This window comes from Petaurus breviceps, unplaced genomic scaffold (genome assembly GCF_028583685.1).
Source record: "Petaurus breviceps papuanus isolate PSGF00001 unplaced genomic scaffold, PetGlider_PUasm1.0 181, whole genome shotgun sequence".
NCBI lineage: Eukaryota > Metazoa > Chordata > Mammalia > Diprotodontia > Petauridae > Petaurus > Petaurus breviceps.
In genome coordinates this window covers 26519318-26542188 of record NW_027185784.1, presented here as the reverse complement: position 1 = coordinate 26542188, position 22871 = coordinate 26519318, and positions in this window count along the sequence as shown.

The following is a 22871-nucleotide window of genomic DNA, read 5'->3' as shown; positions in this document are numbered from 1 at the left end:
GCATCTATGTGTTGATAATTCTGGAAACCACCACAGCTGCTGGTGATCTGAAGTTCCTCCAGCCAGAGGCTGGTCAGGCTGCCCTGAGGCTAAAACCTCCGGCTGGCAGGGGGCTGGAATTGGCTACCAGAGTTCTGTGCAGGCCTTTTCCTGCTGGCCTGCCTGGCTGAATTCAGTGGGAGGTTAGTTTCTCTGTGTCATTTTTTGGGTTCTGTAGCTCCAAAGTTTCTTCAGAGTCACCTTTTACATGAATTGGGGAAGGTGGAAACCAGAGCCCTGGGGAAGTCCAGTTTCTCCTCCACCATCTTGACTCCACCTCCCAAAGCTCTCTCCTTCTGTAAGCAGAGTTCTACCATGGCAGAGCTCAAAAGTCAAGTAATTGACTAGCAAGATTAGCAAGCAGAGGAAGGGCAATCAGACTATACAATCCTCTTTCGGGGGACAAAAAGAATCAAAGCATGGAATGGGAGGAAAACAACAATGTCAGAACTCCTGCATCAAAAGCTTGCAAGAAAAACATAAATTGGTCACAGGCCATGGAGGAGCAAAAAAAGGATTTTCAAAATCAAGTAAGAGAAACGGAGGAAAAATTGGGAAGAGAAATGAGAATGATGAAAAATAAATACATGCACAGCAGCTTGGTGGGGACACTGACTTCTAAGAGAATCAGGAAAGGCCTCTTATCATAAGTTAATACTCGAGCCAAGTCTCTTAGTGAGCCAGGAGATCTAAAAGGTAGTGGGGAGGAAGGAGAGTATTCCAGGCATAGGGAATTCAAAGTCAAAGAGCAAGGAGATAGAATCCCAGTAAACAGACTCTGTAGAATGTATGAAGAGGAATAATGTGTAATCAAGCTAGAAATCAGTCAGACTGTGAAAAGCTGATGTGTGAGCAGCTCACACAGTATATTTTAAAATAAATACAATGGAGAACCATTAAACCATCTTGAATTACTTGAGGTCAATCTATCATTTTCAGAAAAGTACCTGGAATCATATAATCTACAGAATGTTACTGCAGAGGTGTCTTTTTCCCTTTCTGAGTAAATATGCATGTCCCTGGAAAAAAAGATTTTGAACTCTTTAAATCTCTTTTGTTTGATTATGTAACTTGAGTATGTAGAGATGAAATAATCGCTCACAAGGCCAACCTGAAATAGAAAGAGATATGACAGAACAAAGAACATTCCCAGTGCATTTTTCAGAGTCAAATTTAGACTTGACATAAGGATAAACTTCCTACCACTTAGACCTACCTAAAAATGTAATGTATAGTTTCAAGAGTTATTGGATTTCCCCTTACTAGATATACTCAAATGGATCCTGGGTGATCCCTTACCAGATACATGGTAGAAAGGATCATTTTTTAGGTATGAATCCTATTGTATGAACTCTGTGGTTACTAAAACTTTAAGATAATGTAATGCTATAGTACTCATCTAATAAGTGATCATCTGTGTAATGAATGAATGAAACCATGACTAACCATTCTGGTTCCTGGGGCAAGCATCTCAAATCCCATTGGTGGGCAAAAAGCATGAAAGGTACCCTTAAATTACCTTTTTAAGACAAGTTAAACTAGGCAAGGGAGACCTCAGATCTCAGGCCACAAAAGGCCAATGCAGCAAGAATTCCAGGGACATTACTCTGTGTCAGAGACACAGGGCCCTGGGACACTATGAGACTACTTGGGAGTTTCCCACCTGGGGAGAAGGTATAAAGAGGGTCAAGCTATGAGGTACAGAAGAATGTCATCTGGTAGCTTCCTGCTTTCACTAATTGCTTTCTCTAAATAAGTGCTAAATTGGGGTGTTTTGCCCTTCAAAAGGCCTCTAAAATTCAGTGCTCTCTAACAAAGCTCCAGTGTCCGCATGTTATGAGTATGAAAATCAAAATACCAAAAGACACATTTTCATGTAAAAAAGGTGAGAGATCATAATGCTTTCAAATATCCCTTAATTCTCTCTGAGTAAGGACATTCTTGCCATAGATAAGCTGGAAACTTATGGATGAATTTATACTTCACCTTATTCTCTTCCCATCAGAGGAGTGATATAAAGAACTTCCCTCCTCTGGAAGTCTTACATTCACTTAAGTTGCAAAGTGTGTTTGCTCAGCTACTCTCACTGATGAACCCTGGGCTGCTTTGCCATCTGTCACAGGAGACAGCCATAAGAAATTATATCCAGACTTTTTGTTTGGAAGAATTTAAGGAAGAGCCTGGAGTAGTGTTTGACAAAGCAGATGGCAGTCTAGGTTATACCATGCAAAGTTAGAAGATGACAGAGGAAGTGTTACATATTGGATAGAGTGCAGGACAAAGATACTTAGCAACTGTGTGACAATGGAAAACTTTCCAGGCTTCATTTTTTGAATGATTGTGAGATTTAATGGACAGAAGACTGAAGGAAAGAATCAGACCTGGGTTGAAATCCTACCTCTAACATGTATTAGCTTTGCTGCAATGGTGTGCTGATTCATATTTAATGATTAGAGTAGAAAGGTACATACTGTGATGTGAAAGAATCTTGGAGATATAAATTTAAATCTAGTAGCATATTTAGAGTTACATGCATTATTCCTACAACCAAGGCATATGTCCCTTTTTCATGTGTTTGAAATATTCTGGGGCTTGAGAAATATTTCTAAGATATTTTGTGAGAAGCAACTTTATCCCAAACTCCCTTTTGGTCCCTGTTTTATATTTTCTGATTTCACTCCTTCTCCTTATAGGCACCAGACTCCATCTTTGCCTTTCCCTCATTTAGCTCATGTCCCAGCATGCAGAACTATCTTAGCCATAGCTGTGGTTTGCCTTCCTTTACAATCTTATTCGAGTGGCTGGGAGAGAAAAAGCTAACGTTTTTGCTTTGGTCTTTGAGCCAAGTTCCTCACTGTGTCACTGGCACTGCAGAAATAGAGGCCGCTGTCGCTATGATTTACACCAGTCACTGTTAGAATAGAGAATGTTGAATTTTGTTGTTTGATGGGGAACTTGGCTCGACCAAAGCCCTTCTCATAGTTCGGGTCAGAATTTGAATTGATAAGGGCGATCAGTACCAGGCTCTGTCCTGGAAGCTGCTGATACCACATAGTGACTGGAACATTGAAGTTGATCAGATGACATTGTATCTGCACTGAATCTCCACTCCTCCATATGCCTTGGTGAGGCTTTTGTGAGACGAGAGCTCCAAGTCCAAAGCCTGGTGAAGAAGAGGTCAGTAAACATAGTTGGTCTCGAGTCAAGTAAATCTAGAAGTTAAAAGTTCTGTATTGTCCTTCCACCCTCCATTCCTCCCTCTTCTCCCATCACCACATGGTCCTCTAAGAACCAAGGACCATGATTCAATCTTAGCTTCAGGGATATTTTCCCTATCAGAACCTTCCTATATTTTTGCTTCTCTCCTGGCTAGTGAGTATAGTCCTCTCAGGAACCCCTTACATACTCTAGAAGACATGGGGCTCCTTTCCTATTATCTTCAGCATTTTCCTATCAGGTCTCTATGTTCTGTGGACTTACTAGGTCCAAGAAGCAACAGAAGTCTCAGCATCTCTATTATTGGTCTCCCTTGTTCTCTTGTTTTCCTTAAAGAAAAGATTATGGATGAGGCAGTTGAGTTATTTTCTGTTCAGCTCTTCTTTCTTCCTTGCTCCTCCTTTTTCTCTAGCAGCATGGTGGATTTCTACAAAATCACAGGGAGAGAGCAGTCTGCCCTCTAGTGGAAAACTATGAGAAGTTAAATGCCCTTTCTAAGGTCATTATTCTTATTTGGCAGTATTACAGCACTGGTGTGTGATCATCTGGTTTCATGCTCTCCTTTTATGGAGGAGGTAGTTGAAACCCTGGGCCATCACCCGTCATCTTGACTTTTGTCTTGCCACTGAACTCTGATGACTCTGGAGAAAAGAGTGAGGTTGGTTGATGATTTTGTACAGCCCTGCCTCACTAACATCCAATTCACTTGCAGGTCAAGACATTATCCTCATGATATTATTAGTACTCTTTGAAAATGAAGGACAGGAAAAAAAAGAAAGAAAATGAAGGAAGAACAACAGTTGAAACCTAGACTGGTCAAATGACTTGTCCCCACAAGTAGGAAATAATAGATTTAATCTCTTCCCAGAATGAACAGACTTTGATTAGGTTATGGTCTTTCACAGTTGGTTATTCAACTCCATTCTCTGAGAGTAAGTGCTTGGCACACCTTCTGGGAGACAAAATAAAGAATTTATAGCTTCTGTTCAGCTATTACTATGAAGTTCATTTTCAACCCAACACTTTCTGAACCCCATGGAACTAATTCTCTGGAATTCTCTGGTGATTTCTTAGGCCAAGGTCCAGACACACCTAATCCAGATTTAAGTTGAGTAAACTTCTGTTTGGGAAAAAGGAAACAAATTAGATGAACTCCAAAGAAATATCTTAAAATGTTTAAAGATCTTTTCAAAATCTGATCCTCTGACTTACTGGAGAAGGGTAAATGATAAAGGTTGAATCTTCAAATAAAACAAGTTTTGAAAAGCTGAAAACTTTTTAAAAGTTCTTTACCAGTTTGGAAAATGTTAGAATCACCATGGAAAAATCCATCTGATTTGAAATTAGGTGTGGATTTGAAAAGGTCAAAAAACCTTTAGAAAACAAACAGCCTTGGAAAATCAGAGTCACAGTGCATTTGTACAACCTGCAATTGTCTTTCAAGTCTTCCTTCTCCCAACATGCCACCTAAAGAAAAGGTCATGAAAGACCTCTGAGCTGTTACATCAATAGCTAAATATCAGGATAGTACATTCAGAGAAAACAGAGGGAATTACAAAGATGCTACTGGAATTGGAAAGTGAGCTTGATTCCAGGAAATACAGGCACCAATACAAATAAGAAGTCAAGGTTTCATTGTAGAAAGTACTTGAGGTTAGTGAAGCAAAAGATGAATGAGGTAACAGGTAAGTTTGAGTGAGGCAGGAGCCTAATCCTAGTTTAGGTCATTGGGTCATAATTCTAATTAATTGAAAATATATTAGATTTATTAACATCATCTATTAATTAAGCAAATATCTCCATTAATGATATATTACTCCCTCTCAAATATCAGCCTGAGTTAAACCTCCCTAGTAACTTTATGTGGATCCAAAAAAGGATCAGAGATGATGTCTCCTTAGAGTCTAAGGTGTGGCCTTTTGACTGAGTCCAAGTTTTACAGAACAAATCCCCTTTTATTAAGAGGATTTGTTCTGTGAAGTTTGGATTCAGTCAACGGGTCTCACTTGAGGACTTAGAGGGCCACATGAGGTCTCGAGGCTGCAGGTTCTCCACCCCTGTCTTAGACTTCGACCACAAGCCTGACTGACCTTCGTTCATCTGATTTTCTTTAGGGTCTCCTCTCCATAGTGGTTCTAGAGTATTTTGTGTTCAACCACAAGGTAGTTAAAATAGAAATGCACTCTACTATGAGCTGTACAATTTAGAGCATACAAATGATATGCTGATAGAAAATTTATAGCTCTAGGGTTCTGTCACAGAATCCAGTTTGAATTAGTTTAGTATATTTATTTATTATACTTATAATTCCAACCTAGCATTATGATTTATATATTCCAGTTATAATCCCAACACTTTTATATATCAATATATATTTTGACATCCACCTTTTTTTATTTTTTTAGCATGTTAACATTTTTCCCTCTCCTCTTGAGAGGCAGGATGATGTAATGCTGTGGTATCAAATTCAAATAGAAACAGGGGTCAATAATGGGCAGCTGGTGGCACAGTGGATAGAGCAGCCAACCTGAAATCAGGAAGGCTTATCTTCCTGAGTTCAAATCTGACCTCAAGCACTTACTAGCTGTGTAACCTTGGGCAAGTCACTTAACCCTGTTTGCATTAGTTTCCTCATCTATAAGATGAACTGGAGAAGGAAATGGCAAACCACTCCAATACGTCTACCAGAAAATCCCAAATGGGGTCATGAAGAGTCAGGCATGATTGAAAACGACTAGAAAACAAAAATTCCATACATCCCAGGTTCCTGTGGACTGTGTATTGATCTGGTTTTTAAGTGTTGCATCATATGTTGTATTTTTATTTATTTTATTAATATTTCCCAATTACATTTTAGACTTGTTCAAGCCTACTCAAGAATATTTGGGTTTGCTACCTCTGATTCATTGATAATTGATATTATAATTGAACCAGTCAAGAAGCTTGGAAACCCTAGTTTCTACTACATATTGCTTCTGTCTCCCTGGACAAGTCACTTACCTCTCAGTATTCTTATCAGCTCTTTAGGACTCTTAGTTACATATAAGATTCTGGCTTAAAATGTAGAGGAAATTTCCTCACTTAGGAATACTGTACATGAATGAAATCACAGGTTCAATTACCTATCCATTTTAGAGAAGTTTAATTATGATTAATTATATGTTTTTAATTTAGTTAATTATATAAATTATGTGTGTGAGTATATATATATATATATATATATATATATATATATATACATATATATATGGAGAGAGAGAGAGATTAATCCCATGATTAATTGTGGAAGATGTTATTTGTTTTCACAATGTCAAGGCTACTAAGGAGAGCAGAGCATGGATTTGGGACAGCTAGAATATTGGTCTTCATTATATAATAGGACTGAAAACCACATCAGATTTCACCTCAACAACTGTCTTTTATTGTCTACTCTCTGAGGTCTTAACCCCATTCTTTTTTTTTTTGTAAATATCTTCTTTGCAAATGGAATAAATTTGCGTCGTGGTGGCTAAGATATTAAACTAGTCTTTCACATTATATTATATGATAGTATATCCTGCTACTTAGATGCCCTGGGCCAGACATCCTCTCTATTCTTCCCACCCACCTCTGCCACTCTTTCACTGGTTGCCCAACACCCTGCTCTCTTAGCCATAGCTGTGGTTTCCCTCTTCTCAGAATCCCTCGACTTCTCCAGATGTGAGTAGAAGAGAAAAAGCCAAGGTTCTTGTTGCAAATTTCCATCCAGTTCTCTCACTGTGTCACTAGCACTGCAGAAATAGATCCCACTATCTTCAGGACTCACACCAGTCACTGTCAAAGTGGACTCTGATTTTAACTGTGATCTAGTAATAGGGAACTTGGTCCCATTAAATCCCTTCTCATAGTTGGCTGCGAAGCCCTGATTAACAGTTGCAATAAGTTCCAAACCCTGCTTCAGAAGCTGGAGGTACCATAGCATGGTAGTGAGTTGGCCCTCATTCTGTTCACAATGAATCTTCACTGAGTCTCCACTCCCCCAGATCCCTTTCCTTGGCTTCTGAGTGATGAGCACCCCAAGACCAGCACCTAATAAAACAGAGAATGGAGAGGTAAGAGAAAGCAGCCAGTTCTGGACTGAGACAAAGCCATAACTCGGGAATTCTATGTTATCTTTGCCTTTCTCCAACCACTACCTCTGTCAGAACCCAGCACTGTCATATTACCTTTCTACTACTCTCTCCCTGTAGGATAGAGTGGAGTCTTCTCCACCCTATACCTACTGCCTGAGCCAGGGCCTTAAAACTCTTTGGCACAGCTTCATATCTTCTAAAGAGCATGCAGCTACGCTCCCCGTTCTTTCTCTAGCACCTTCACCTCCATACTGACCCCCAAATCAGTAGATTTCATAGTACATACTCGGCCCCAGGAGCAACAGGACACACAACATTTTCTATTCTTGACTTCACTCTTTTGTTTTGGGGAGAGGCTGAGATGAAGAGGAGTCTCAGTATTTTTCGGCTCTCCTCTTTTCTTTTCTTCTCTCCTCCCCTCTTCTGTCCCCTCCCCTAGAAATTTAATTCCTATAGAAACATGGGGAAACAATGGTGTGACCTCTAGTGGAATTTTGTGACGATTTCACCTAGAAAACAGCCTCATTCACAAACTTCTCTATCTTTCCAATTCCATGTATCTATATAGAACCCCAAGAATGTTGGAGTATGAATTAGATTAGGAAAATTGAGCCTTTAAAGGTTTGGTCACTTGCTCAATCAAGGTCATTCCTTTTATGAGTCTATGGCCATGTATGGCCATAACCCTGATAGAAAGGTCAGTGGATAGAGTTCTGGACCTGGAGTCAGGAAGACTGATCTTCCTGAGTTCAGATCTGGCTTGAGAGAAATTATTGCTTTTCTATTATATTAATAACCTATTATTAAGTTATGTTCCAGGCTTCTTATTTGCTCATTTAAGTCTCAGTCCCTATAGAGGGTCAGTCTCTGAAAAACATGACCAATTGATGAGATGTTCCTTACCCTCAAGGAACATGCTTCTTAATATTGGACCAGATCCCACTCTACTAGGACACCTGATCTCAATTTAGAGTGTAAATAGAAGTGTTTAGAATGTAAACAGAGTCCAGTCTAGATGAGTTCTTGCCCCAAGGAAATGAACCCCTATCCTTGTAATCTTCCATTACAGTTTAGGGTGACCCATCTCAGGAAGTAGAAAATCAACCAGAGTGGTCTGGGTAGAAATAGATTCCCTGTCCAGATTACTGGAGGCAGCTGAGTCTCATAAGCAGGAGAAGCTGAAGACTGTCTAGCCCACCTCCTTATTAGGTGTCCACCAGTCAGGGCTGATTTTCACTTACCAAGGGCACACCATTTTACAAAGGTATTTAAAGCATTCAGGGTCCACAATGGGAGTATTTGGTTTTCTGAGAGAAACCACTGACCATCAACTTATTGATTATTACATAGCACAATTAATAAATTGATTATTAATTACCCAGAAACTCTCTCTTGGGTTTTACATTAGTCACAGGCTTCAGACACTTACTAGCTATGTAATCCTGGGCAAGTCACTTCACCCTATTTGTCTTAGTTCCCTCATCTGTAAAAACGAGCTGGAGAAAGACATGCCAAGCCGTTCCTGCATCTTTGCCAAGAAAACTCCAAATGGGGTCACAAAGAGTCAGACATTACTGAAAACAACTGAGCAACAACCCTAATAGAAATCTTCAGTATCTCTTGCCTAGGCAAATATAATAGTCTTCTAATTGTTCTGCCTTTGCCCGGGTTCTCCCTTCTTAAACTGAGTCTCCAATTAAATATCAAAATAATTTTGAAGCACATGTCTCTCCATGTCATTGTCCTCCTTGTCTCTTGTCCTTGATGGTTCTTGAATACCTCCAGAATAAAATACAAATTCCCAATTTAGAATTGAAAGCTTTTCATTCTGCCTCTAACTTCTCTTCTTGATACGTCAAGCCAATCAGTCTGGGATTCTATTTTCTCTCTCCTTTGGCGCAGCCTGTCCCTTCTATATTTTTAGAATATCTTTTGCTTCTTGGGATTCTTAGTTTCCTTCAAGATTCAAATCAGCTGCAATCTTCTGTAGGAAAGCTTTCCTGATTCCCCTTCTCCTTCCTCAAATTATCCTGCACTTTACCATATGTTAACTTACTACCAATGTTGTGGGATGAAGAAGCAGGGAATATATCCCAGAACACACATTTTAGGAACACAAAGTTCATATGGCCACATTACGTGCACATCTAGGGAAACTCACACCTCTGATGCTATACAGCTTCCAAATTCAGAATTGATTAGATCTTCCAAAGTTGCCACTGGGTAAATTCCCTTTTTTGTGAAGCTGTACTAGCTTTCTCTCTCGTGGTTAGTCTCTGCTACCATCTGCTGCACCTCATCTACACTTCTATAAGAGAAGAGCCTGTCAGCTCTCTAGCTTGATAGCCCCAGGCATTGTCTTTAGTTCTATCCAGTGTTGAGCCTCTGACAAGAATTCTTAGAACTAGTTAGCTCAAGGAGCCCTTAGGCATCCATAAGTCATAGGTGGCCACTATGCTAGATGGGGGCAGGAGGATGACAGGGAGAATCAGGTTTTATCATCACTGATTCTATCATAATCCTAGCTAGCATGTTCACACCAAGCCATTCAGGCTATTCCCTACTAATCCATATAAATGGAGTAGTCATAGAACAAAACCACATCCTACCCATGGAAGGACAGCTAGATGGTAAAGTGGGTAGAGGGCTGGACCTGAAGTCAGGAATGCTCATCTTCCTGAGTTCATATCTGGCCTCAGACATTTACTAGCTGTGTGACTCTAGGCAAGTCACTTAGCACTGTTTGCCTCAGTTTCCCCATCTGTAAAAAGAGGTGGAGAAGGACATGGCAACACGCTTCAGAATCTTTGCCAAGAAAAACTTAATGAGGGTTACAAAGAGTCAGGAACTGAAATGACTGAACAACAATAAAACCCCCTGGAAGATGGTTGAGCATGCTAGAGGTTATGTATGAGGCTGCTGACAACAGAAGTTGGTGGGTGAAGATGATTCTGCAGTCTTATGTATTTGTTGTTGGCATGGAGATATGTGGTCCAGTCCTCCAAATGCAGAGAACTCATATGAAGATAACAATGGTAAGAGCCTGGTTGGTTGGTTTGGAAGTTTTCTGAAATACCTTTTTTTCCTATTTTGAGATCACTGTTGTAGTAATAAAGAATCAGTTTTGGTTCCTGCTTCAGGTCTCATCAGTAGGAGTATTGATCCTTGTCACATCTCATTGCTACTTCTTTCCCTGTCCCTCTACCCAGGTATCTTGGAGATTTCATGACTTCACTGTTAGTAAAATGTGTAAAGGAAGGACTCAGAATTTGGAAAATTGATCCTATGAAGGAACTTCATGTTGAAACCCTGATGAAAACGTTTGGAACTGGAGTCCTCCAAGTCTAGGTGAGGAAGTTCCCATCTGAGCCCTAGACTCATCCGTTCCCAGGAGATTAATAGTCACACAGCAGAATATCTTTATCTGGTAATCAGTTTGCAAGGGGACATGCTTACCTCAAAGGCTGCTCTGAAATTGGAGGGCTAGAGCTCTAGGAATCTCCTGTTGCCATTGAGTTATATCTGTATGTGACATCATGCCTCCCTGCCCTGAAGCCAAAGCATCCTTTGACTTGGGCTTACCTTGACTCCTTTTTCATTCCATAGTCTAAGCAGCCTTCTACAGTGGTACCTAGAATTGGCTGAAGAGAGGTGGGATGGCTATGAGGAACAGTTCTACTTACTAATACACATATACTTATCTGAAATGGATGATCCCTCTTCCTGCATGGCTCGAATGGCCACTCAGTTCTCTCCCTACAAACTCTTCTCTCTTCCAAAAAAAAAATTCTGTGGGACGTGGCGAGTTTGGAGCTGTTTGATAAGACAGAAATATCTACATACACACACACACACACACACACACAAACACACACAAACGCACCTGCTCTACAACTTGATGGATATGTATTTTCTCCTTGCCCACCCAGACCTAATCCCTTTTCCCATTCTTAATGGCTTCTAGATTTCAATGGAAAATTCTAGTGTCTAATGGGGCTGGCACCTGAAGTAAGTTTCATTTCCTACTTCCCTCCCCTCATTAAATTGGTTTCCCCAAACACATACAGCTTTATAAGTCATAGTGGTGGTTTATACTACCCTGTACAGATGCCCAAATTTGTCTAGGTTTAGATGAATGAATTGCTTCAATTTAAATCCTCACAGCCTAGACATGAATGGGAGTGTGAAATATATAAATAATACCTTGATCAAATTTTTATTACCAGTTCTATTTACTTTGCCCTACTCAATCAATTCTTTCTGCCCGTCAGAGACCTCTGGATTTCAGTAAAACTATAGTGCTCCCTAGTGGCCAATGGGGGTAAGATTGCCTTGTTTCCAGTGTTCTATGGAGAGTTCTTGGAAAAGATGAGAGTATTGAAGAAATAAAACCAATCTCTCCTTTTGGTCCTCCTAGCAGACACCACCAAAATCCAAGGGAAAAAGAAAAAAAAAATATTCCCCTCTTGTACTTTTCCCTTCACTTGTTTTAGCTAAGCAGAGAAAAAGATCTCCTTACTTCCCTTAATCTCATGCTCTAGGACCCTGTTTTAGGACCCCATTATAAAGCAATTGTTCCTACCTTGGCAACTACTTTGGTCAAAACCTCTTTGTGTTGTTTCCTGATGCCACCAGCCAAAGTTATTACTTTTCCTTTGAGCACAGTCCTGAGCTTAAGCCTTTCACTTTTTCTCAACTATGCTTTACTTAGAGGGTCTGACCTGCCATATATCAAGTTCTTAATGAATTATTTCTGTGGACGCTGATGGTACCTATTCATGAGGAAGAATTAATCCACCATTCATCTGATAACTGTTCTGTATTTCAGCTCCACTCCTCCAGACTCCTCTATGTGACCTTTCAGAGATGAGGACACAAGGCTAAGGAGCTCGTGGAACATGGATTAGAGAGAGAATAGGACAATCCTCTAACCTAGTCAGAGACCTATCTCACTAGCTTCTCCCCTAGAGACACCAAATACTGTTACTGTATCTTAAGAGATAATAGAATCCTGCTGGATAGACAATTTGGAGGCTGTTTTCTCACAAGTTCCTGTTCACCAAAGCTACATTAGCCAATCTTTCTGTCTCTTTCTGATTGTCTCTCTGGAGCACAGAGATAAATCATGAAATCATAGATTTAGAAATGAAAAGGACTTTTGAGGTGATCTGATCCAACCTTCCTCATTTTATAGTTGATGAAATTGAAGCTTAGAGAAATAAGTGACTTGCCCAAGGCCACATGAGCAGTAAGTGGAAGAGCCAAGATTTGAATCCATTTCCTTGAATTCCGAACCTAGTATTCTTTCCATTGTACCAGAATGTCTCTTCCTTCCCCACCCCCTGAAAAAAATCTGTCTTTAAATGTATGCTTCACCTTAAGTGACTTGCTAAGTAAGGGTCACATAGCTAACAATTGTGGGATTACAACCAAGGTCTTCTTTCTTCCAAGAACAAAACTCTAAATGTATAGTCCCTATTTGATTTTTTTTTAATAAATATTATTGATTTTCTTGTTCTGTGGGTGACTGTCCTTGTGTATTTCACTGATGCTGATGAGTCTTGATGTGTCCAGTTTCTCTTCCCCTCTGCACCCACCTACATCAGGGACAGCAAGGGTAAGTTTCAGTCTGCATGGTTGGAAGAAGGACTCACCTGGGTGGAATCACAGTTCCCTTGGAGGATTGTGCACGGAGGGAGAATTGACATGAATTTATTTTTGTTACTCCACAGAATTCCTTTACTTCTACATGTGCTGTGGAATTTAGGGTTGGTTTCTGTGTCTAGCACTTGCCTTAACCCTTCTGTCTCCTCATGTGATGTTCTACCTCAAAAGTTCTTAACCTTGTATGTGTGTGAGTGTGGGGGGGGGGCAGGGGTGTGGGTGTGTATGATGGAGCCCTTTGGCAGTCTGGTGAAGCCGATGGGTCCCTTCTCAGAATAATGTTTTTAAATGCACAAAATGAAATATATAGAATTACGAAGAAAATCTGATCATGCTGAAATACAATAGACAAGATATGTGTTGAAACAAAAAACAAGTTCATAGACTCCGTGTTAAAAGCTGCTTTTTCCTGTGTGAGGTTGCTGGAGGTTTATGCACATAAAGGAGAAGACTTTGCAGCACTGTGGTTGCACTGCTGGCACAGAAATAGATGCCTGAGTCCCCAGGCTCTGTGGTTTGGATTGACAGCTCACAGGATGAGGTTTGAAGACATTTAGCTGAGAGTCGAGAATTATGCATTCCTGATTTGTCCACAGGAGAGTTGCCCTGGAAATAAATCAAGAATGTAATCTCCCTTTCTAAAAGCTGTTGATACCAATAAACCCTAGTATGTCCTTTGATAGGGTCACAATTAAATGTCACATCCTCTCCTTTCCTTGTGACCAGATATCTTGGAGTCTGGGTAATTCCAGTATCCATTAGGCCTGTGGGGAGAGAGATAGAATGAGAGAGGCTGAATTCAAGGGGGACTTCTGATATAGAGAAGAGTTTGCAGCTAAGGCTTAACAAATTCAGAGTGAAGATTCCCATCTGTACCCAGAATTTACCTGTTCTCAAAAGAATAATGGCCACATAACAAAAGAACCAGGTCTTCATGATGGGTTCACAGAATGTGGAGTCACATGTAACAGAACTGAACTACTCCTAACTCTTACCACCTGTTAATAAGCTCTATTTGCCATCTTAAAATCTTCCCTCTCCCTTTTGAGATCTCTTGATTTGTGCTGTAATTGTCTCCAGAGACTCCCAGCCGGAAGGTTGCTTTCTTAAATAGGACAGGAACATCTCAGATGAACAGGAAGGAAACTCCCTTTCTAAGCACAGAAACTGAGTTTCTTAGTGACTGAGTGACTTTTGCATTTCGATTAGATTACAGGCTAAAAGTGAAAGCATTACTTTACTATATTGTCCGAAGCATTCTTACTATTTCAAATGCTAAGCCCAGAGAGAGCAGGATTGTGTCATCTTCAATGCCCAAGCATCTCCAGCCCCCAGGAGACAAAAGGTTACACAGTAGAGGAGCCTAGTGCTTATGGTGGTCTTGGGAGGGTAGTGCCCTCTCCTGAACACAGGACTCTAGACTCTAGAATAGGATGAGAACCAAGGACTCTGAGGTTGTGCCCACCCCTAGGGGGAATAAATCTATGATGTCACAATTGACCAGCTCCAAAAATATCAGGGACTTCATAGTTGAGAGGCTGGTCTTCACTGTGTGCAGTGGAGCAGAGATGTTTTCCCAGGCCAGAGATACACCCAGAAAATGTTTCCCCCTTCAGAAAGACATGATCCTTGTGTTCAAACAGTCATATTTGCATATGTTTTCCAGAGCTTTGCACAGAACAGTCATCTGCTCATGCATTCTCCATTACCTCAGAATGGGCCACAAATTAGCTGGATCTCTCCCCTCTTACCTTTAAGGGTGCACCCACCTTTAGGTAGAGTAAGTCAATGATATCACAACCTTGACCATCAACAAAAACAGTAGGGTCACCTATGGTCTATACTGAGAGCAGAGGAACAAAACCTTTTCCTAGACCATGGATACACCCAGAATCTTTCGTCTCTCTCAGAAAAGGATGATCTTTTAAGAACTCATCAACTTATTAACCAGCCATGATTCCAGAAGACTCATGATGAAGCATGCCAACCACCTCCTGACAGCAATGATGGGCTCAGGGTACACCCTAAGACATTTATTTGCTGGACATGTGGAAATTTGTTTTGCTTGACTATTCATATTACTCTTTGCTTGAAAAACATTTCTTGATGATGACATTTCCCTCATAAACCCTAATTCTAGCATTGTCCCCATGCAATTTTCTAATTATTTTTTGCTTACTGTAGGGTCCCAGCACTACACTGGGAGGAGACTACCCTGACCGGCCATCCAGGTATTCCAATCTCCTCAACAAATTTATTTCTGGAGAAGAACGCCTTGGACTAGTGCCACTGAAGTAAAAATACTCTTAATCGTCCTGCAGCTTGCTTTGTTATCATCTATATTCATCAAGCACCATTTCACTACTAATTTGATTTTATGATAAGCCTTTCTTCATGGTAGAAGATTATGCTGACAATACCTAGCATTAGTGCATTGTGAACAATAAGTGTTTATTGATTGACTATTGACAGCCTACAAGAGTATATATTTCATGTTAGAAGTTATATTTCACTGCATAATATGTAATTATAAATAATAATAAATGAAATGTAATAATATTAATAAATAATAATAAATTATTAAAATAAATAATTTGTAATAATACTAAATAATCAATTAAATGTATTTATTTGCTTTCTGGCTTATAAAACAATATCTTGTAATTTTGTATGACTACTTTCCCCAGAACCAAATTATGCATGAGTTGGTTGATAAATCAAATTCTTGAACCTCCAAAGGGGAGAATGAAAATGGAGCAACTGTTACTTTTCACTTGACCAAAATCTTGTGTGGGACGATGAGATTGTACCCACCTCCAGGAGGAGTAAGTCAATGATGTCATAGTCTTGACCATCTCCAAAAACAGTAGAGTCCCCTATGCAATGGGATTGGACTATACTGAGGGCAGAGAAATAGAACCTTTTCCTAGGCCATGGACATACCCAGAGACTTTGTCTCCCTCAGAAAATGATGGTCTTTTAAGAACTCTTATCAACTTACTAACCAACCATGATTCCAGAGGACTTGTGATAAAGCATGCTACCCACCTCCTAACAGAGAGGTGGTGGATTCAGGGTACAGACTAAGGCATTTATTTGTTGGATATGGCCAATATGGGAATGTTTGACTATTCATATTTGTTACAATTTTGCCCCAAAAGTGTTAGTGGAGGGGGGAGGGAGTAAGAAGGAGAGGAAATAAAATTTTATTAATTGAAAATTAAATTAAAATTTTAAAAATAAAGGATTTTTTTAAAAGATATATCACAATATATTTGTGTTTGATGGGGTGGGGTGTGTGTGTGTGTGTGTGTGTGTGTGTGTGTGTGGTTGTGTGTATTGCATGGGGCAATCATCTATTTGGGCATTTTTCAGGACCCTTTAATGAGGACAAAATCAGTTCTTCCTCTCCCCCTTTACTTTCAATATGTAATTCTCCCTACTCTGGGAAGTCCTATTCAATGATTCCACATCCCTCATAAGCCCTAAATCTGCCCTTATTCCCAAACTCTTTTAATTCTTTTCAGTTTGTTGCAGGTTTTCTTGTGCTCAGCATTGTGCTGGGAGGGGGGTACCAGTCAATCCTAGTCTCAAGAGGTAAATATCTGATGGAGAGCAATGTCTTGAATTAATACAATTGGAGAAACAGAACTCATTGTTGCCCTGTAGTTATCTTTGTTATATTTTTTACCAAATAACTTTAAATTACTAATTAGATTTACTGAATAGGCTTCCTTCCTAGGAGATTAAGGTGAGAGTCAAAAGGAACATTCATCTCACCTCAGCAGTTATATTTCTAAGTTAATAAAGACATTTTCTAGCTTACTAGTCAGTCCTTTTTGGGTTTGGGCAATGTGACTGCCTTTCCCAGAAATCGATCCCCCCCTGGATAAGTTGGCAACATTGACTTCTAGAGGTTGGGAAGATGATCATGAGAACACCCATACATCGCTGCTCTAAAGTTCCTCCAGGAAATGAGGCCAGACCAGAGTTGATGCTCTGCTCATCTCCTAGACCAACGTGTCATGTCCCATCTTTCCTCCTTCTACTTCCTGTGCTGGGGACTAAGGAGGTTTGTGCACAGAGTGTAGATGACTTTACAATGCTGTGCCCACACTGCTGGCACAAAGATATGTGGCTGTGTCCTCTGACTGTAAGGATTCAATGTGAAGATACAAGAGAGAATTTTCTGGAGAGTTTGACCTGAAGCGATTGGAAATAGTAGCGTTTTCAATAAGCATTTTATTATTGAAGTAAAACATCATCCGAAGTCCCATCTTGGAGTCCTGTCGATACCAGTACAGAGTATTGTGACCCAAATTCTGCTTGCATGTCAGATTTGTATTCTGTCCAGTCCTTGCGATTAGATGCTGTGGTATCTGAGTGACTCCAGCATCCAAGGTGACTATAGGAAAAGATAAAAAAAAAAAGTTAATACGCAAATCCTGAGAGTTAGTCTGGTACTAAAAGCACAATATAAAAACTTGGAGCTAGGCTCCAGCAGAGGCAGGACTATGTTATTCCCAGAGTCTAAGCCCTACCCATCCACAGGAGACAGCAGGTTACACAAAAGAAAAATCTAGCACTCATGCTGGAGTCAGGGATGATTTGAAACTTCTCTTCAGCATGAGCTCTTTCTCTAGAACGTGCTAACAGAGGAGATGGGACACTGAGGTTACACCCACCCCTAGGCAGACTAAGTCTGTGATATTGCAGTTTTGACCAAATTTAAAAGCACCAGGATATCCCAAGTTGAAATGTTGGTCTGAAGTCAGTACAGAAGAACTTTTCTCAGATCAGAGGCACTCCTAGGGACTGCTACCTCCCACAGAAAAGCATGGCATTATGTTTAATTAGGTCATTAAAAAAGAGACAGAATTTTGAGCTTTACATTAATCAATAGTCATCTTTATGCATTTTCCATAAACCCTAAAGGCGGTCAACATCCAGTCTCATTCTCTTTTCTTACCTTTGAGAGCTCATTTAAATTTTCTTTCCACTAGGAAGCATTTCTCAGAGTTCAAATGGCCCATGAATCCTAAATCTCCCAATTCCTGTAGATATTCTTTAAACTATTTTTCTTCTTTTTAAAGTTATATTGATACCCTTTGTTTTTACATCACAGACTTTTCTGAATATACTGTCTCCCTTCTCCCCTACCCAGCAAGTCTTTCTTTGTCAGAAAGGAAAAAATGTCAAGTAACATATTATCCAATTCTGACAGCTTGCTGATTTTTCTATAGCAATAGTTTCTCAGCACTCAAGTGAAAGGAAAGGTGTGATTTCCTCTTTTCTTCTCCAGAGCCAAGCATGGATATTATAATTGCATGGTATTATTTTTCTATATTGTTGTAGTAATTATATATACGTATATGCATATATAATTTTCTTGTTTCTATTTACTTCACTCTACATCAGTTCAGAAAAATCTTTATGTTTCTCTGAATTTCTCATAGCCATTATTTCTTCTGGTGAAATATTATTGTGTTACATTCACTTACAACAACTTGTTTAGCATTTATTAGTTTATGGGATCTCAGGTGAAGTAGCTCCTAATTCTTCATTGCCACAAAAAAAGTGTTGAAATATGCCTAGCAGTGGGATTTCTTCATTCAAGAGGAGGGACAGGGGTGGCTAGGTGGCTCAGTGAATGAGCTCTTTCTCTAGAACGTGCTAACAGAAGAGATGGGACACCGAGGTTACAGGGCTCACTGGCCCTGAAATCAGGAAGGCCTGAGTTCAAATCCAGCCTCAGACACTTAACACTAACTAGCTGTGTGACCTTGGGCAAGTAAGTCACTTAACACCAATTGCCCTGCCTTCACCCCTCCGAAAAGCAAAACCAAAAAAAAAAAAAAAAGAGGAGGGACAGCTTAGTCACTTTTTTCAGCATAATTCTAAGTTTATTTTCAGAATGAATGGAACACCCAGAATCATATCAGTGTACCAATGTTTCCATATGACCTCCATTTCTTTGTCACCTTTGCCAATTTGTGAGGGGAATGAAGTGACCTTGGAAAGGTTTTGTTTTAAATATAAGTGATTTGAAACAATTTTTCATTATTGCTGCTAGCAGATTGTAATTCTTTTGAGAATTATGCTTATTTCCTTTGACTACTTATTTAGAGCCTTTGATTTTACATATTTGTATTAATGCCCTATGTATTTTGGATGTCAAACCCTTGTCAGAGATATATGATGCAAAGACTCTTTCCCATTTGACAGTTTCTCTCCTCATCCTAATTACATTGATTTTGTTCAAATACTTCTCAGGATTATGAAATAAAAATTTTTTTGTTTTATTTATTTTATTTAAATTATTTAAATAAGCTTTCTCTTTCTGTCATTTCCCCTTTTTGCTGTGATATTGCAATGCTAATGCCTTTTGTAGATCTACTTTTTATCCTGCTAAATTACTAAAGTTATTATCTCGATAAGTTTCTTTGATTTTTTTTATGGTTTTCTACTACAATTTCCAATATTTTTTCCAGAGTGGTTGCACTAATTCAGAGTTCCACCTCCAGTAGTGTATTTATCACCCCTCCATTCTTTGTTCCTTTGCTTCAGCCTCAGATGGAGGGATGTGTCTTCTCCTTGGCAAGGTCAGCCCTTTAACTTCCCACCTCCATCATTCTTTCTTATCTTTAATCTCTCTTTATCCACTGGCTCCTTCCTAGATTCTTACAAACATGTCCGGATCTTCTTCATCCTTTAAAAAAACAATCCTTCAGTTGATTCCACCATTCCCCCAAACTATTATGGTTATCTTTTATCCCTTTTACAAAGTACGAGCAAGAGCACTCTACCCCTTGTTGACTCTATTTCTTCACCTCCCACTCTTAATATCTAGCTTCTGACCTCCCAACACAACTGAAATCTCTCTAAAGTTATGAATATAACCTTTATCAGCCCATGAACCAATGAGAAGTATAGGGTTCAATTTGGGTTTTTCTTGTGTTTTTTTTTCATGAGATTGAAGGAAGGACTGAAGGAGTATGGGAGTCAGGAATCACATAGCATGGGGGTGGGAGAAATAAGGGGGAAACCTGTGAACATTTAAATTCCATGGGGAAGAAAAGAGCTTAGCGTGTGGCCACATATACCAGTGGTTATCAGCTGATTACAAGTGAAGAATGCTGCTACCCCAAACTGAATATGATCTTGAACAGTTAAAACCTTGTTTGACTCACTGATCCTCTTAAGGAGTCATCTGCCTGGATAAAAACTTCCTGTTTGTCTTTGCCAGCACTACTGCTCTGTGAGACCTTTGGAGTTACATCCATTCTCCTTCCTCTTCCTCGTCTACTGCCTCACTGATGGCTGGAGAACTGGCACTGCTGCTCTTAAGTAATTTTTAAGTAATCTTTAAATATCCTCTTTATTTGATGTCCATCCTTTTGTAACAGGTTTTGTCTCCAGATGAGATTAAATTGATTTTTATTTTATTCTGAATAAATGTCTGCCACAAGAGAATTGATAAGATTGGACTGGAGAGGGGGAAACAAAAGTCAATGCATATTAGCTTCTGTCTTCGGTGAAGCAAAGGGGAAGGAGGTGGCTTCCTCCCCCATACACACACACACACACACACACACACACACACACACACACACACACCAATTTCTAATATTAAATCCATTAGCTTTTTCTAACTTGCTTGGACTTTTTTTTAATTTTTGTTTGTTGTTGATGTTTTTCTGGAAGCTCTCATGTACAACTTCCCTTAACAAGCATCGGATTGTTGTTCTCCATAGTCTACCTTTGCTCTCCATAACTCCACTACCTAAAACTCGACTCAACTTCCCACCAATGGTGATCATTCATCACTGTTCCCTTTCTGACCTTTCTAATTCTGTGTTTTTTGCTACACTCCTCAGTCTCCATTACCTGTCAAATGACTTCCTTTCTCAGGGGGCCAGCACTCTGATATTCATCACAAAGAAGAATAATTGGTGTAGGTTTCTGGCACAAAAATGCACCTTTTACCTAGAGTATCTCTGTTCCTCTTCAGTAGATATATGGATAGATAGTTATTTCTCTCTGGCCCCAGGCTTCAGACCCAAAAAAGTAATTACCTTTTAGAGGGCTTTAGGAACTTGCTTTGCACCTTGCAGAGTGGTTCTGCATCCACAAAAGCACATAGCTCATGAGTCCCCATTAATCTCACACTTCTTCACAAACACTCTTGATGTTAGATATCTAACTAGGAACTGAACTGAAAGGATAATCTTCCTTCCAGTTCTAGGTATGGTGGAATCTTCAGATGGGAGACACTAGTATACTTCCCTCATCTATTATTTTACTGCAGATATTGCAGGCCCTGTGTGATTTTGATGGCTTTCCCTTGGTCCTTATTTGCATTATTATAAGAGGCTGCTGGAAGACTGGGAAATGAATGAGGGAGCTCTATTGTTCTTGGGGAGGATCCAAAACCCAATGAGGGACAAAATGGATTGCTTCTTACACCTGAGCCTACTCTCATGAAGTGAAAAAGTGGTGGAAGTTTTATATTTTGGGAGAAATGTAAAGCATGAACTTTGTTGGCACTGCATCAAATTTTAACATCAAGTGTGGTAGGGAAGTTCCTGTGCCCTTGACCCCCAAAAATGAACTTACATTTCTGAAAGAAAAATGCCCTTTCATTGAGGTTAGGTCACAACTGACAGAAGACAGTGAATTAGTATAACAGAATTTCTAAACAAAAGATTGAGATAGACTTTGGCCCCTGAGAGCTATAAAGAAAGATGGCAGGAAGCATTCGCTGAGAGTTGAGGATAACTGCAGGGAAAAGGGCATGAGTGATGATGGGTCATGACTCTAAGAGAGACCATGGGAGCTTTTGTAGTAGACATGTATTGTAGAAGAATTACGAGAGCTCTAGTTTTTTTTTTTATATATACTGTGATTTGTTTAGGACTTCGAAGAATGGTTGCTCAATGCTCAGTATTCTTATCTCCAGGAGTTTTCCATTGTCCCTTAAATAAAGGTACTCATTCATAAAGCTTTGTGAACCAGGGATGAGCTCTGTGATTTGGAGAAAACACAGTATTTTGTAAAAGACAGAAGATTTCTACATTGTGTGAGTGGCTCAACAGACCAGAATAGATTCCCCTAAAGAAACCTATGTCCTTTTTCTTAGCAATCTCTAACTTAAGGGCTACATATGTATACGCAAACCTTTCTGAGGTCCCAAAATACTAAATGATTTCATGTAAAGTATGTAATTCCACTTTATTTTACTGTGAATAAAGAAATTATCAGTAAAACCTAGTTTTAGTAGAATATCATGGCATTGTTGACATGTGTCTTGCTAATAAAAAGGCATTGCTGGGTGTCAGGGGGTCATTCAACAAATATCTTATTTAACATATGTTTATGTTGAAACTACTTTGTGCATAGCCCAGTATGCTGCTATATAAAAGAACATCCATGTCACAGGATATGCGCTATTTGGGGAACAAAAAAGTATGAGGTTTGGCATCAGCACTAATGTGTCTTTCAATCTATTTAAGAGGAGAAACAGGGAGGACTTCAAAGTTTACTTGTCCTCTGACACCCATAGAGCCAAAGAACAAATTAAAGAAATAATAGAGGATGTCACAAAGTCATATATGATATAAGACCAAAAGAATGATGTTAGTCATCAATACTATGGGGACTAAAGGGAGGAAAACACCACTGCAACCTGCGATGATCAGAGAAATTTTTTTGAGGAATAGGGTCTAAACTGGTTGTTTTGGTGCATGTCTATAATTTCAATTATCTGGAAGAATGAGGTTGGTAGATCTCTTGAATTTATGAGTTCTTAGGTGCAGTGGGCTAAGACAATTGGGTGTCTAC